At 31.4% G+C, this 15,167-nt stretch overlaps 4 long non-coding RNA genes across 4 annotated transcripts; all 4 read right to left on the reverse strand.

Moving 5' to 3' along the window:
• Window positions 1–193: 193 nt before the first annotated feature.
• LOC133319948 (uncharacterized) lies at window positions 194–3,497 on the reverse strand. The gene is made up of 3 exons (XR_009753410.1): window positions 3,445–3,497; window positions 2,930–3,042; window positions 194–2,797 (listed from the first exon to the last, which is right to left on the reverse strand). It is a non-coding gene; the product is annotated as an uncharacterized LOC133319948 (long non-coding RNA).
• A 496-nt stretch (window positions 3,498–3,993) lies between these two features.
• Window positions 3,994–6,833, reverse strand: LOC116777208 (uncharacterized). Its single transcript, XR_004354025.2, has 2 exons — window positions 6,729–6,833; window positions 3,994–6,596 (listed from the first exon to the last, which is right to left on the reverse strand). It is a non-coding gene; the product is annotated as an uncharacterized LOC116777208 (long non-coding RNA).
• Window positions 6,834–9,128: 2,295 nt separating this feature from the next.
• Window positions 9,129–11,374, reverse strand: LOC116777772 (uncharacterized). Its single transcript, XR_004354080.2, has 3 exons — window positions 11,266–11,374; window positions 10,959–11,069; window positions 9,129–10,861 (listed from the first exon to the last, which is right to left on the reverse strand). It is a non-coding gene; the product is annotated as an uncharacterized LOC116777772 (long non-coding RNA).
• Window positions 11,375–12,542: 1,168 nt separating this feature from the next.
• Window positions 12,543–14,898, reverse strand: LOC116777392 (uncharacterized). The gene is made up of 3 exons (XR_004354042.2): window positions 14,775–14,898; window positions 13,902–13,984; window positions 12,543–13,804 (listed from the first exon to the last, which is right to left on the reverse strand). It is a non-coding gene; the product is annotated as an uncharacterized LOC116777392 (long non-coding RNA).
• Window positions 14,899–15,167: the final 269 nt, after the last annotated feature.

Consider the following 15,167-nt stretch of genomic DNA (forward strand, 5'->3'; position numbering starts at 1 on the left):
TTTACAAAACCCTATTTAATGACACACACGCAGACACTTATTAATAGAAATATTCTAAAATGAAATTGTCAGTTTGGCTACCTACTGGAAATCATCTGGATGAAGGGTTATAGATTGTTGTTTAAATAGGTTCAGATTTCTCATCTGTCTTCATAAAGCAGTTAGATTACATGGTTAATAATAAAACAAGAGATCGATTTCTCTACATTTATTGATTACTTTTATTTATTATAACACAGAGATAATAAAATGTTCTAAATGTAATCTAGTCTATTGGCTACTCATTATATTATACGCGAGCGAGAAACAAGCAACGTTTGTTAAGTTTCCGTACAGTACCTAACATTTCTAATAGAACAGTGAGATATTGTAAATGTAAGACATTCAAGTGTACCTAGTGCTAAATAGATTTATAGTGAAATAGAAGAATTGCAAAATTTGTATCTAATAACAGACATTGGTGGGCTTAGATATATAGGAAGTTAGATAGTTAGTAGTTCTACATAGTTAACTAATATGCATAATTATGTATAAAGAATTACTTTTTAAATATTACTCGTCTGAAGCCTCATTCTTTATAAAAACTTTTATTAGGTCGTTTTTAAGTTTCGTACTCAATATCTTCGTACCGAGATAGCAAAGATACTCTACACTCGCGTGTTGTTACAATGTCCTTTTTTATAAATTTTACTTACCATACCATGTAAGAACGATGTATTTTCATGATTAAGATGTCACTAAGCTGTATTTCACTTCTATGAGATACGAGAACAAATGAACAATAACTTCATTACGACCATAAAATAGTTAAGATACCAGAAAAAAACAATTTCTTAATATAAGTTGAATGGATGCCGTTGGAAATTTTCACATATGTACATACACCAGCACTATTCTTTCTAATACACATCTGTCACCGTATTTAACGAAACCAATTCGTGAATCGGAACCTTTTAATTTGAGTTTATTAATGTTAAATTATATGTATCAATCAAATCAACTTGGTCAACCAATGTCTTGTAGATTTAATAGTGAAGGTATTCTGTCACAGATGCAACAACAGGACTAGATATTATATTATGTTCATATTTATCGCCGTTCAACATTTATTATTTGTGTAAAAAGGTGCAATGCTCTTGTACAATCGTGCCAATCCTAAAAAGCCTTCACTGATGTTATTTGGAGTGTCAGTCAAGTACGTGTTATTATTTTGGTACCTACCCAATTCAATTCATTCAGTGACAATGCATTTTATTTATTTTCCGTACGAAACAAAGCACCACTATAAAAATGGATGAGCGATCTTTTACTTCATAGATATAAGGCACATCGTTAACCAAAATTATGTTTCAATTCCTTCCGTTTCGAGTTACTTTTACAAGTCGTGAGTTCTTCGTCGTTACACGTTATTCCTTATGGTGAGCAAGGTGTGTCTGTAGATGGTAACGGCTTAACGTGCGACAAGGCGGATCTCAGACTTTGTATAGTTTGAGGTAGCTTCTGTTATACGAAAAAGTTATTGATTCTCAGAGGTAATGAGTTTTTACTTTGTTACGAAATGTTATTACGGAGGAGGATATTTGTACATAAATGAGGCACCACGAACCCGTCGCTCACATACCTGATGTTGCCTTTTTGTTTCTAACATGTGCACAAATTTACATACAATTTTCCCGATTTTCTTTGTTGGTATTCACAAACCAAAAAATTTATAAAAAATATATAACTCTGTACGACACATAAATGTAAATACAAGTATAAATATAATTGTAAATATAAATGTGACTGTAAATATATTGGCGAAAATATGAACATCTTTTCTTAGCATTCACTGTTTGAGCCTGTTAGTAAGCATCTATGACATTTTAAATACTTCTCTAAAAATGTTAACATACACCGACATAGATAAAAATTTAAGCTTGACAGATACTATCCGCAGTTATTTCTTTAAGCAATATTTGGTTCATGGAGAAATACAATTTTGTCAGCAAAGTGTAATCTGTTTTTTTGTTTAAATATATTGTCTTTTCCTAATCTAGCAATTTTAAGGCATCACATCCAACGGTGAATGATTACGAAACAATAGTAATGAATGTACAGAAATAAGCCTAGAAATACAACATGAAGAGATTACAGAATACTTGAAATTTTTAATAAACTACAACCGAATATTAATTGAAGTAAATTGAAAGAGACAAAGGAATCATGGCAATAGAACAGCTCCGTTGTTGTATTAAATGGTGTTGACATAAGCAAGCTATCGGAATCTTACAAGCTTTAACTACTTGTTTGGAAAGTTTTAAGTATGTTTTGTTTTAAATACTGTCTATCAATAGACCCCCCTTCTTCCCCGACATCATTTCCCGAATTCAATACAAAATTTCAACATTTTCTCCACCCTCGAAAGTGGTGATATTTCAAGTCAAGACAAATATTAACGTTTCCTCATCGAAATCAAGACCAAAGTCTATATCGACCCTTCGATTGCTTCACACGGTAATAATATACACATATTGTATGCACGTTATTGAGGCTGACACATTAAAGGAGTCTTATACACAACGACACCGAGAAAAAGCACAGAATGATCGAGAACATTGAAATTGTTTATCGTTGATAAAGAGAAACGTCAAATATGTCTACGTCGCCGTAGTCCCAGGCCCTCACAGCCTTACGACACCGACGGGTCAGGGAAGCTCCGACCACACAAATTCTTCAATAATTATTCTTTCTTGCACCAATGCGACGCCACCTTCTCCTTTTGGACGCTCTCTGTTAGCATAGTTGGGCACGATGCCTAGAATCAAAATCACAAAAATTGGCTCAGGTAACAAGAAAGAAAACTTATAGCGTTGCATTATCAGAAGGATCGTTCGTTTTCAGTGAAATATGGTATTTCGTTATTTATTACAAAGTACAGCATTTTTACCTTCAAAATAAATTTCATATGTGTCCATGGTCATTGCGTTAGAAGAAGTAGTCGAACCGAGTTAGGAAAACTGATCAACCGGTTCGTAGGCGGCTGCTACGCGATCGTCGTCTCTAAAACATAATAACATAATTCATAAATATAATTAATTGCCTACAACTGTGGTACGTCTGCGTGCGCAACAGCTTGGCGTTTTATCGATTTTCAACTTTTAGTTAAATATTATTATATTAATTTTGTCTCATTTTATTACTTTGATTTTGCACCTTCGCCGAGAATCTATGTCATAAAATTAGCTAAGGCATATTTTTAGTCAGGGGCAGATCATCGCAATAGAATTTGCAATAAAATGAGTGACATCGGTCGCAATTTAAGTCTAGTCACTTAATTCATTTAATTAATCGTTTATATGATGACAAAGTACAAAACAACACTAAACGCACTTTTCTTTTTAGGCTTGCTTTGTGATTTTCACTTGCAAAAGCTATTTATATAACGATAACAAATAAACTTACTTCAAAATACAGCTCGCTCCCCGGCGTCTGGTAGGAAAAAGAACTATTGATTTCAATCCTTCCCTGTTCAGTGTTACCAGCTTCAGACTGACAGGCTTTCAAAGGATATTGCCATATTATGTACTACATATAAAACCTTTTATCATTAAATAAGATGATGAAACCACTTATATTCTCAAATAGAGATGATAAACGCGTTACGAAATTTAAAAAACATTAAACAACAAATTTAAAATTTAATTCCAGCTAATTTGAAGTCACATAAGACGCGACTCATGTGTCATGTAACATTTAACTTCAATATTGTGAAATAAGCATATTAATATATCAGATGCAAAATGAAGACGTTTTAATGATTTACAAAACCCTATTTAATGACACACACGCAGACACTTATTAATAGAAATATTCTAAAATGAAATTGTCAGTTTGGCTACCTACTGGAAATCATCTGGATGAAGGGTTATAGATTGTTGTTTAAATAGGTTCAGATTTCTCATCTGTCTTCATAAAGCAGTTAGATTACATGGTTAATAATAAAACAAGAGATCGATTTCTCTACATTTATTGATTACTTTTATTTATTATAACACAGAGATAATAAAATGTTCTAAATGTAATCTAGTCTATTGGCTACTCATTATATTATACGCGAGCGAGAAACAAGCAACGTTTGTTAAGTTTCCGTACAGTACCTAACATTTCTAATAGAACAGTGAGATATTGTAAATGTAAGACATTCAAGTGTACCTAGTGCTAAATAGATTTATAGTGAAATAGAAGAATTGCAAAATTTGTATCTAATAACAGACATTGGTGGGCTTAGATATATAGGAAGTTAGATAGTTAGTAGTTCTACATAGTTAACTAATATGCATAATTATGTATAAAGAATTACTTTTTAAATATTACTCGTCTGAAGCCTCATTCTTTATAAAAACTTTTATTAGGTCGTTTTTAAGTTTCGTACTCAATATCTTCGTACCGAGATAGCAAAGATACTCTACACTCGCGTGTTGTTACAATGTCCTTTTTTATAAATTTACTTACCATACCATGTAAGAACGATGTATTTTCATGATTAAGATGTCACTAAGCTGTATTTCACTTCTATGAGATACGAGAACAAATGAACAATAACTTCATTACGACCATAAAATAGTTAAGATACCAGAAAAAAACAATTTCTTAATATAAGTTGAATGGATGCCGTTGGAAATTTTCACATATGTACATACACCAGCACTATTCTTTCTAATACACATCTGTCACCGTATTTAACGAAACCAATTCGTGAATCGGAACCTTTTAATTTGAGTTTATTAATGTTAAATTATATGTATCAATCAAATCAACTTGGTCAACCAATGTCTTGTAGATTTAATAGTGAAGGTATTCTGTCACAGATGCAACAACAGGACTAGATATTATATTATGTTCATATTTATCGCCGTTCAACATTTATTATTTGTGTAAAAAGGTGCAATGCTCTTGTACAATCGTGCCAATCCTAAAAAGCCTTCACTGATGTTATTTGGAGTGTCAGTCAAGTACGTGTTATTATTTTGGTACCTACCCAATTCAATTCATTCAGTGACAATGCATTTTATTTATTTTCCGTACGAAACAAAGCACCACTATAAAAATGGATGAGCGATCTTTTACTTCATAGATATAAGGCACATCGTTAACCAAAATTATGTTTCAATTCCTTCCGTTTCGAGTTACTTTTACAAGTCGTGAGTTCTTCGTCGTTACACGTTATTCCTTATGGTGAGCAAGGTGTGTCTGTAGATGGTAACGGCTTAACGTGCGACAAGGCGGATCTCAGACTTTGTATAGTTTGAGGTAGCTTCTGTTATACGAAAAAGTTATTGATTCTCAGAGGTAATGAGTTTTTACTTTGTTACGAAATGTTATTACGGAGGAGGATATTTGTACATAAATGAGGCACCACGAACCCGTCGCTCACATACCTGATGTTGCCTTTTTGTTTCTAACATGTGCACAAATTTACATACAATTTTCCCGATTTTCTTTGTTGGTATTCACAAACCAAAAAATTTATAAAAAATATATAACTCTGTACGACACATAAATGTAAATACAAGTATAAATATAATTGTAAATATAAATGTGACTGTAAATATATTGGCGAAAATATGAACATCTTTTCTTAGCATTCACTGTTTGAGCCTGTTAGTAAGCATCTATGACATTTTAAATACTTCTCTAAAAATGTTAACATACACCGACATAGATAAAAATTTAAGCTTGACAGATACTATCCGCAGTTATTTCTTTAAGCAATATTTGGTTCATGGAGAAATACAATTTTGTCAGCAAAGTGTAATCTGTTTTTTTGTTTAAATATATTGTCTTTTCCTAATCTAGCAATTTTAAGGCATCACATCCAACGGTGAATGATTACGAAACAATAGTAATGAATGTACAGAAATAAGCCTAGAAATACAACATGAAGAGATTACAGAATACTTGAAATTTTTAATAAACTACAACCGAATATTAATTGAAGTAAATTGAAAGAGACAAAGGAATCATGGCAATAGAACAGCTCCGTTGTTGTATTAAATGGTGTTGACATAAGCAAGCTATCGGAATCTTACAAGCTTTAACTACTTGTTTGGAAAGTTTTAAGTATGTTTTGTTTTAAATACTGTCTATCAATAGACCCCCCTTCTTCCCCGACATCATTTCCCGAATTCAATACAAAATTTCAACATTTTCTCCACCCTCGAAAGTGGTGATATTTCAAGTCAAGACAAATATTAACGTTTCCTCATCGAAATCAAGACCAAAGTCTATATCGACCCTTCGATTGCTTCACACGGTAATAATATACACATATTGTATGCACGTTATTGAGGCTGACACATTAAAGGAGTCTTATACACAACGACACCGAGAAAAAGCACAGAATGATCGAGAACATTGAAATTGTTTATCGTTGATAAAGAGAAACGTCAAATATGTCTACGTCGCCGTAGTCCCAGGCCCTCACAGCCTTACGACACCGACGGGTCAGGGAAGCTCCGACCACACAAATTCTTCAATAATTATTCTTTCTTGCACCAATGCGACGCCACCTTCTCCTTTTGGACGCTCTCTGTTAGCATAGTTGGGCACGATGCCTAGAATCAAAATCACAAAAATTGGCTCAGGTAACAAGAAAGAAAACTTATAGCGTTGCATTATCAGAAGGATCGTTCGTTTTCAGTGAAATATGGTATTTCGTTATTTATTACAAAGTACAGCATTTTTACCTTCAAAATAAATTTCATATGTGTCCATGGTCATTGCGTTAGAAGAAGTAGTCGAACCGAGTTAGGAAAACTGATCAACCGGTTCGTAGGCGGCTGCTACGCGATCGTCGTGTCTAAAACATAATAACATAATTCATAAATATAATTAATTGCCTACACCTTTGGTACGTCTGCGTGCGCAACAGCTTGGCGTTTTATCGATTTTCAACTTTTAGTTAAATATTATTATATTAATTTTGTCTCATTTTATTACTTTGATTTTGCACCTTCGCCGAGAATCTATGTCATAAAATTAGCTAAGGCATATTTTTAGTCAGGGGCAGATCATCGCAATAGAATTTGCAATAAAATGAGTGACATCGGTCGCAATTTAAGTCTAGTCACTTAATTCATTTAATTAATCGTTTATATGATGACAAAGTACAAAACAACACTAAACGCACTTTTCTTTTTAGGCTTGCTTTGTGATTTTCACTTGCAAAAGCTATTTATATAACGATAACAAATAAACTTACTTCAAAATACAGCTCGCTCCCCGGCGTCTGGTAGGAAAAAGAACTATTGATTTACAATCCTTCCCTGTTCAGTGTTACCAGCTTCTGACTGACATGCTTTCAAAGGATATTGCCATATTATGTACTACATATAAAACCTTTTAACATTAAATAAGATGATGAAACCACTTTGGAATAAGCCAAATATAGCATTTATCATATTTTTTTTTAGTTATATGTGCTTTTTCAAACATTTGCACATTAAATGACACCAAAAAGGCGTAACAGGGTTAATAAAATTGAATATTTTTTAATGATTTTAATTATTTTACTGTTTGAACTATTTTTGTGAAGTCTGTTGCGACTATACATGAATGTGAATAATCAAAACACTTTATGTCGTTAAAATATTAATACCTATGTCCAGGTACTGTTTTCTAACTACAATTCATTAATTCTGCTATTGTTTTTATTTTGCTTACTACTTTTTACTTAATCATGTGAGGGATTAGACACGTGTTTGGTCTATTGACAATAATTTGTCATAATGATTATAACGTTATAAAGAAATTTATTATATAAATCATTAATTTTAATGCTTACATGTTTCATTTCAACTACATGTCTACAAATTATGGTCGTTTATATGACTCCGTCCGCGTGTACATCAGAGTTCTACTTTGCCAATACGAATCTGAACTGCACTTCATGGCTCCACTCTTCTGGTTTTGTAATCGGAGTTGGGATGGGGTCGGCATAAAAGTTAAAAAATAACACTACGGCCACTGTAGCCGAACGTCACTTCTTGGTTCCATTAGTGTAGTTTTGGGATCAGGATTTGGGATCGGGATAAAAGGTAGCCTATGTTTTTCACCAGGTTTCCCTCTATGTCTATGCGAAAATTCATCAAAATCAGTTCTGTGGTTTAGGCGTGAAAACGTAACAGACAGAGCTATTTTCGCATTTAAAATTGTAGTTGGGTTACTATTCTAAGATCTTCAGTGAAATTAAGTGATTTAATCATTTCAATGACAATTTTGTTCATAACGAAATACTAAAGATTAATAATAGGTATTATGTTGATAAAACTCTTGGGAAAATAATTCATTATTATGTACCAATTCTAAGCGTCTTATACGCGTGATAAGTTCTAAGCGAAATATCCGATTGGGATGCAACAAAAAGTATGTTACTTCTACATAAATTTCCTTGATAACATTTGCTTAATATAGATCCTTATCTAATATATTAATGGTAATATTAATTATTAATTACTTATATTAATCCTTATTAATATTACGGTACACATTTCATGTAGTTTCTTAAATATATGCTCTTAAATATGTATGTTTGTGCTCTTGCGGGCATTTCTCTAGATCTTAAAGGGACCTACAAACCTGCACCACATTGGTTTGTTGTATTGTCAATAGTTTTTGCCTCGCACTCATAAATAGGTTTTCGATTTTATATCTTGAATTACAAAGTAGCAGTTCTCTTAAGGAGCTCTTATTTTTGAAAATAGCTTATAACCTATAGCCTTCCTAAATCCAACACTAAAAGAATTTTTCAAATGGGATCAGTAGTTCCTGATATAAAAGCGATCAAACAGACAAACAAACTCTGCAGCTTTATAATATTAGTGTTTTTTTGCAACCAAATATAAATGTGTTAATTACCTTCGACATTTATTTTATTTTGTCGTTAATTTTATTTCTTATCTAGATAAAGAGTTCGTAAAATCGAAACACACTTTATGCAAAATATTTAAGTTAAATTTTGATTAAAGAGTTAAATTGTTTTAAAATGTTTTACGTATTTTTATACATGCAATTCCTTAAGAATAAAGGAATACTATTATCAGGTAACGTAAATATTGGCTCGTTCTAGGCAAAAATAAACAAAAACATTCATTACAATAACTAATCGAATTGAAAGCTTTATTATACACATTCATACATATATTCGTAGTATTTATATAATTGTCCTTACACGATTTCGAAAATACAAGTTGATTACAACAAATATTACAACTAAAGGTTAAGGTGTAGGTATACATGTCCTTTTATAAGATTATACCAAGATTAACATCATAAAGAGAAAGACACGTTTTTATAAAATGTTTACTTGTAACGGTTATCGTATATATCTTTTTATTTAAATAATTACATTGAAACAAAATTTGCACAAAATTATGAAAACGAAAATCTGTCTTTCTGCTATCAAGAAAAGAAAATTCACGTAACATCACACCGAGACCAGATGAGTGATACAATGTAGAAGTTTACGAAGAAATTATAAACAATATTAATACATCAATGAAAACTGATTTACAAATGACGTAACAGAACTGACACCATTTAACTATTCTTTTAACTAACTGTCGCTAATACATTTGCTCATGTTACAAATGACGTATCCGATGAAAACAAAAACGGAATTTACACACTTACAATACGATTACAGATTATTTAGTATTATTTTGCATATCAAAGCTAAACAGTGCAATAATTAGGACTAACATTTTCATGTTTAAACCTTTCTGGCTTAGGTGTCCACTCTGACTTTGGCAAATGTTACTCACTATTCACACAGATTATATTTGTAAAACCTCAGCCATTAGGTCACTGATTGAACACATAAATATATATAATATACCGATGCGTATTCATGAAAATAAATAATGTTTCACTATCCACTTGCGTTATGTTTCGCGTCCTATATCATTGCTCTTCAAAATGCTGATTTTAAACGTTGCAGTGGGCTTAATACTTTTAAAATTAGACTCTAAAATCCTTGCAATAAAATTATCATAACTTATATTAATTAAAATGTAATTTAACGTAAAAAAGACTATTTAACTTTAAAACCACACAGTCAGTCAACATGCAGATTATGCCTAAATTAGGAAACAAAATATTTATAATTATTAAAAATGTGTTCAGTATAATTTCAAACATTGAATCGCCTTAACCGCTTGCGATATTATTCTAAAATATTAACCCCCCATTCTGATATCCCGCCTTCTCCCTAAATTCCCCAAAACTAATTTAGACAAACGTAACGTGATCTATGAAGACCACCACGTCTAGGAAGATGGATATTAAAAGCTATCATCTTTTTCCATTTAAGGCAAACCCTATCTCGGTCTTCATCTTTAAAACAAGTGTAAAACGTGAGTTGGTTTTTTATTTTCCTCCGTCCAATGTACCACAGAAAATTCTTCTCCAAAAAAGGTACATTTTAAATTTTGCTCTTACTTTTTAGAAATCTTTACATTCACATTCATTGAAACATAAATTATATTTTCATAAATACGCATATATTTACACACATTAACAAAATAAAATAAAGATTATATATATGTATTACAACAACACCGAGAATGAGATAAGTACAATAAATTGTCGACCTTGGTCGCCTTGGAGAAAGAGAAGCTTTATTTATGCCTGCGTCTGCGGCGGCCCCACTTTACGTGGGCCTTCCCCTCTCAGAGTCTTGAAACACCGGTGGGTCAGGCATGCTCTGGCCAGGTGGGCTCGCAAGTATCAACTTCCATCCGGACGACTATCGAAGCAACTACATTAGAGCCGCTTGGCTGATTCTGTGTTTCTTCTTTTGGAGGATTTGAATGTTGTTTGCCTAAACAAGGTATAATATAATATTATTAAAAAGGAAAAAACTCGCTCTGTAGGAAAAAACTAAGTTAAATAATGGGTAACTTCTATAAAAACTCTACCTTCATTTGCAGGGGCTGAAGCGGACGCCATAGCGCACTCGTCCCAAGGGTCGATTGACCCCTTGGCTCTTCTCGTTGCAGCAATAAATATGAAAATTTAGAACTTCCTATCTAAAACAAAAACATTCGTTTAACCATCAAATACTAATCGTTAGTTCCTCATTCACTCTATTATGAAATCAAAAAAACTTGAAATAAATTTGAGATTGAAATTAACGCAACTTATAACGTTATAATTGCATTATTTATATTAACTTTGCATTTACAGTATTATTAATAAAAATAATTAATAAAAATTAAAACTTACTATTGCCTTTGAGACGAACACGAGAGTACTAAACTACTGTTGGATGAAATTCGTTATGCGCAATTTATGGCACAGATTAAATGCGCATGTCCGCAATGTAAGACTTCCTACAGCATTTGTATTGATTTATTTGTTTGGCTTAGTTATATACTGCATTTCTGAACTGCACATTTGATAAACGATGTTACATAACGCCAGGACTTCGCCCACCCAGTTATTATAAACTAAAATAGACTATAGGTAGAAATCTGTATTATAATTTACAGATTTTTATATCATCCACGTTTTTTCATTCAATAATTTAGCTCATTAGCACTGGGATTGAAATGATATATATACGTTCGCAAAGCTTAATCTCAAACTCAATATAAACAGAAAACAAATTCCCTTTCAGATTATTTCAGTGCAAAAAAGTTTGTTTCTGTTGAAAAACATGGCTCTTATCAGTTAGAGAGATCTACTTCAAAATAAGGCACTCCCATTGTAGATTCCAAATTTTTTGTGTTATTATCATACAAACAAAGATGAATACTTTTATTTTCAATAAAAAAAATATGACTTATATTAATTTTAATATGTCCTCAAGCGGCTTTGATTAATCGTATTTTGCGATACACAAAATTTACTTTTGACATTTTTCTTGCAAATATCCACTTTTACAAGAAAACAACGTAAAAAACAAACTTCAGTATGTAAAATTTGAGATACTAGGAATAAAACTCGACTCAAGTTGAGAAATCAAGAACGTTATTTCCTTGCCAAAACTCATGGCAAAGCATAGTTGCAGCAAGAGAAGTCTTATAACCAAAAATAATTACGGATTGAACGAGAAAAGTGCAAAGAAAAAACAAACGACTGTCAAAGAAAAATCACATCCCCTTATAAGGCAAGAGAAGGGCCATTGATAAAAATTCCATGAATATGTAAACGAGCACAAAAACCGTTGCCTGAATCTGTAAATATTTAATTAGTGTACAAGTAACGATTAACAAAATTTGTCGAACATGGAGATAGCTCCATTTCTGCAATAAAAAAATAATAATTTTACATAAATTTGAAAGATATGCTAATCAATAAATGGACTCCTATCAAATACTACAAAAATTGAGATGTTAATGGAATAACATTGTTACATTTTATTCTTCTTATTACTTTTATTGGGAAAAAAATTGATTTTTTTATTTATACTAAGGTTTAAAGAAACCTTATATGTTAACATTTAATATCTCACTAACTCACTTATTGATGAATATATCATAAAATGAAATAAATATATTTTTGTTTAGTCATTTATTGCATATAATATATGTACATGGATTTGTTTTTAAGCACATACCAAATGTATATAATTTTGAAGCTTTATATGACACATCCGTTTTAAGTTCTAATATATTTAAAAACATGTCTAACAATGACGAAGTGCAAACAACATCGATAAGTGTTAACGGTACACCCAAATATATATCGACACATAATAAACAAATAAAAACACACTTCAGAAGATAATTTTTTCAGACATTTATAATGGTTATTATAATCACAAATTAAAATAGCTGATTAGATTCGTTTATGCTTGTTGCTGAATATAAAGAGTTTAGACAAGGACGCTATAACAAAAAAAATACACAATACACATGTGATAAGCTCATGTCATACAAATATGTATATATCAGCAGGTATAAAGTATAACTATAGTATATTTTAGCATATTTTTTTTAATTATTACATATTATTCTAAATATTTATCGCACTCCTATGTATCTCTAAAAGGTTAGTATAGTGATATGACATGATCAGCAAACAAAATGTTTACATAATTATAACATACCAGAAACATTTGGTACTGTACCAAATGATTATATAAGGTATTATAGTAGGTAGCTAGGTAGTAACTATACTGCTAGTAATAAAATTTGCCCTTTATTTTTCCTAGAATTTACTAATATACTAACAGTAAACCACTGCTGCAAAAGAAGTCCCCGCGTCTTCTAAGGCTATTATCATTTCATTCAGATACGTTGACGCCATCAAGTTTGTGCATAAAAATAAGCATTAAAGCATCTCTTATTTCTTATGCCACCATAATGTCACACTAATGAGGCTACATTTAACCAGTCACCAGATATTAAATGACATTTAAAATTCAGCAATTAAAACGTAATTCAGTTAAAATTTTCATATTAATATGCATAAAAGTCAAAAATGGTTTACATGCCACGTCTTTTTATTTCAGCGTGCTCTCCTTTCGTGACCAATATTTTTATATATACGCATTTATCCATACAATTAAGTTATTAGAGTCAAAAAGGTTAAATGCACCTATTAAAACACAAAATGTAGGCTTCTGTGTCACAGAGAAAGGGAAATTATTTACGCCTGTGCTTGCGCCGACCCCACATTATGTGGGCCTTCCCCTCTCATAGCCTGGTAATACCTTTGGGTCAAGGGCATTCTAGCAATGAAGACAAGACATCCTGAATTTGTACCTGATTGGTTATTAAGATAACGTGATTTTTTTCGCTGTTACACTGAACGGCTTCTGAAATATAATATTTCATTGAATGAAGTAAGTGTTCAATAAGCAGTTTTTAAAACGAACTTTTTATATTCAAATTAAAGGTTAAAAAACTAACTACCTTGAAAATTGTCAGCACAAGAGGCGGCCATCTTGTTGAACACCGTTTTGTCGAACTGTCAAAGTTTTCAATTTAATTGATCGCTACAAGATAAAAAAAAACAGTATAAAACTAGTCATTATTTGAATGAAATGTTATTTTTGTATTAGTTTCACAAATAAAATTTTACATTTTACATATTCGCTCAATACTAACCAACGTGGTAAAGAAAAGAATGAAAAATAAGGTAAAGAAAGTGAAATTAATATGTATAGCAGGATCTCAGTGCTTTAAAGTACCTAAGTATTTACCAAGAAAACATGTAAAATAGAAGAAATTTATGCGCTCATTAGTCATTAAGATTTTATTTTAATATTGTCGGTTTTAATAATAATAATAATTTTATTATCAAACCCGAGTAGAGCCAGCTGTTATGTCAAAACAAAATATATCAAAAGGAAAGTAAGTATATAAATAATTGCAAAAGTTCGCTATATCCATATAAATAAAACGCGTCACGTAATAAAAATTACACATTTATTTTTTGTTATCCTGAAAAAAAAATGGATATTGAATACGGATTGTGAATTATAGGTAAATGTATTTATACAACTGCACAGTGATGCCCCAATCAATTTGCGTGTAACAGACAGCTAGATTCAGGAACTAGTATTGATTTTTCAAAGTCTTGCTGCAGGACATATTATCACGGAATTAAATTAATAATTACTCTTGAATATTTTGTTCTCTTAACACAAACAAATAAAAACAACTAAGATAAGAAAATACACATATTATAGCATAGTCGCTATCGAATCTTTAGCGAAAAGTAAATCTATTTGTTCCGTATCACAACACAACCACCCAGAATCCATTGTATATTTTTTTTCTTACCAAATTTCCAATAGATAATCCACATCCACCAACCTTTCTGGATGCTAATACCAATTAAAGTATTAAGTTTATAAGAAAATTTTATTGACTTTGAAAATATTATTGCGCGCGCATACTTGAGAAAATACAACTTACTCGTACTTATTAACTTTACTTCAAAAAATATAAGGCTGGTTCACACGGCAATGATTGAAACTTGAATCATTCCAGATCAGTTTAATAAAAAAAATAAAGTATTATTTTTTGAAAGCCCTAGGAAAATTCGAAATTATTTAGGCTTAACATTATTCAAAGTAAACTATAATAACTTTAACCGATCCAATCGTACGCTTGTTCCAATCGTACAAAAGTAACTAATAAGGCCGTTTTAACTATAGATAAATAAAATATGAA

The sequence above is a fragment of the Danaus plexippus genome, chromosome Z, assembly GCF_018135715.1.
Source record: "Danaus plexippus chromosome Z, MEX_DaPlex, whole genome shotgun sequence".
Taxonomy (NCBI): domain Eukaryota; kingdom Metazoa; phylum Arthropoda; class Insecta; order Lepidoptera; family Nymphalidae; genus Danaus; species Danaus plexippus.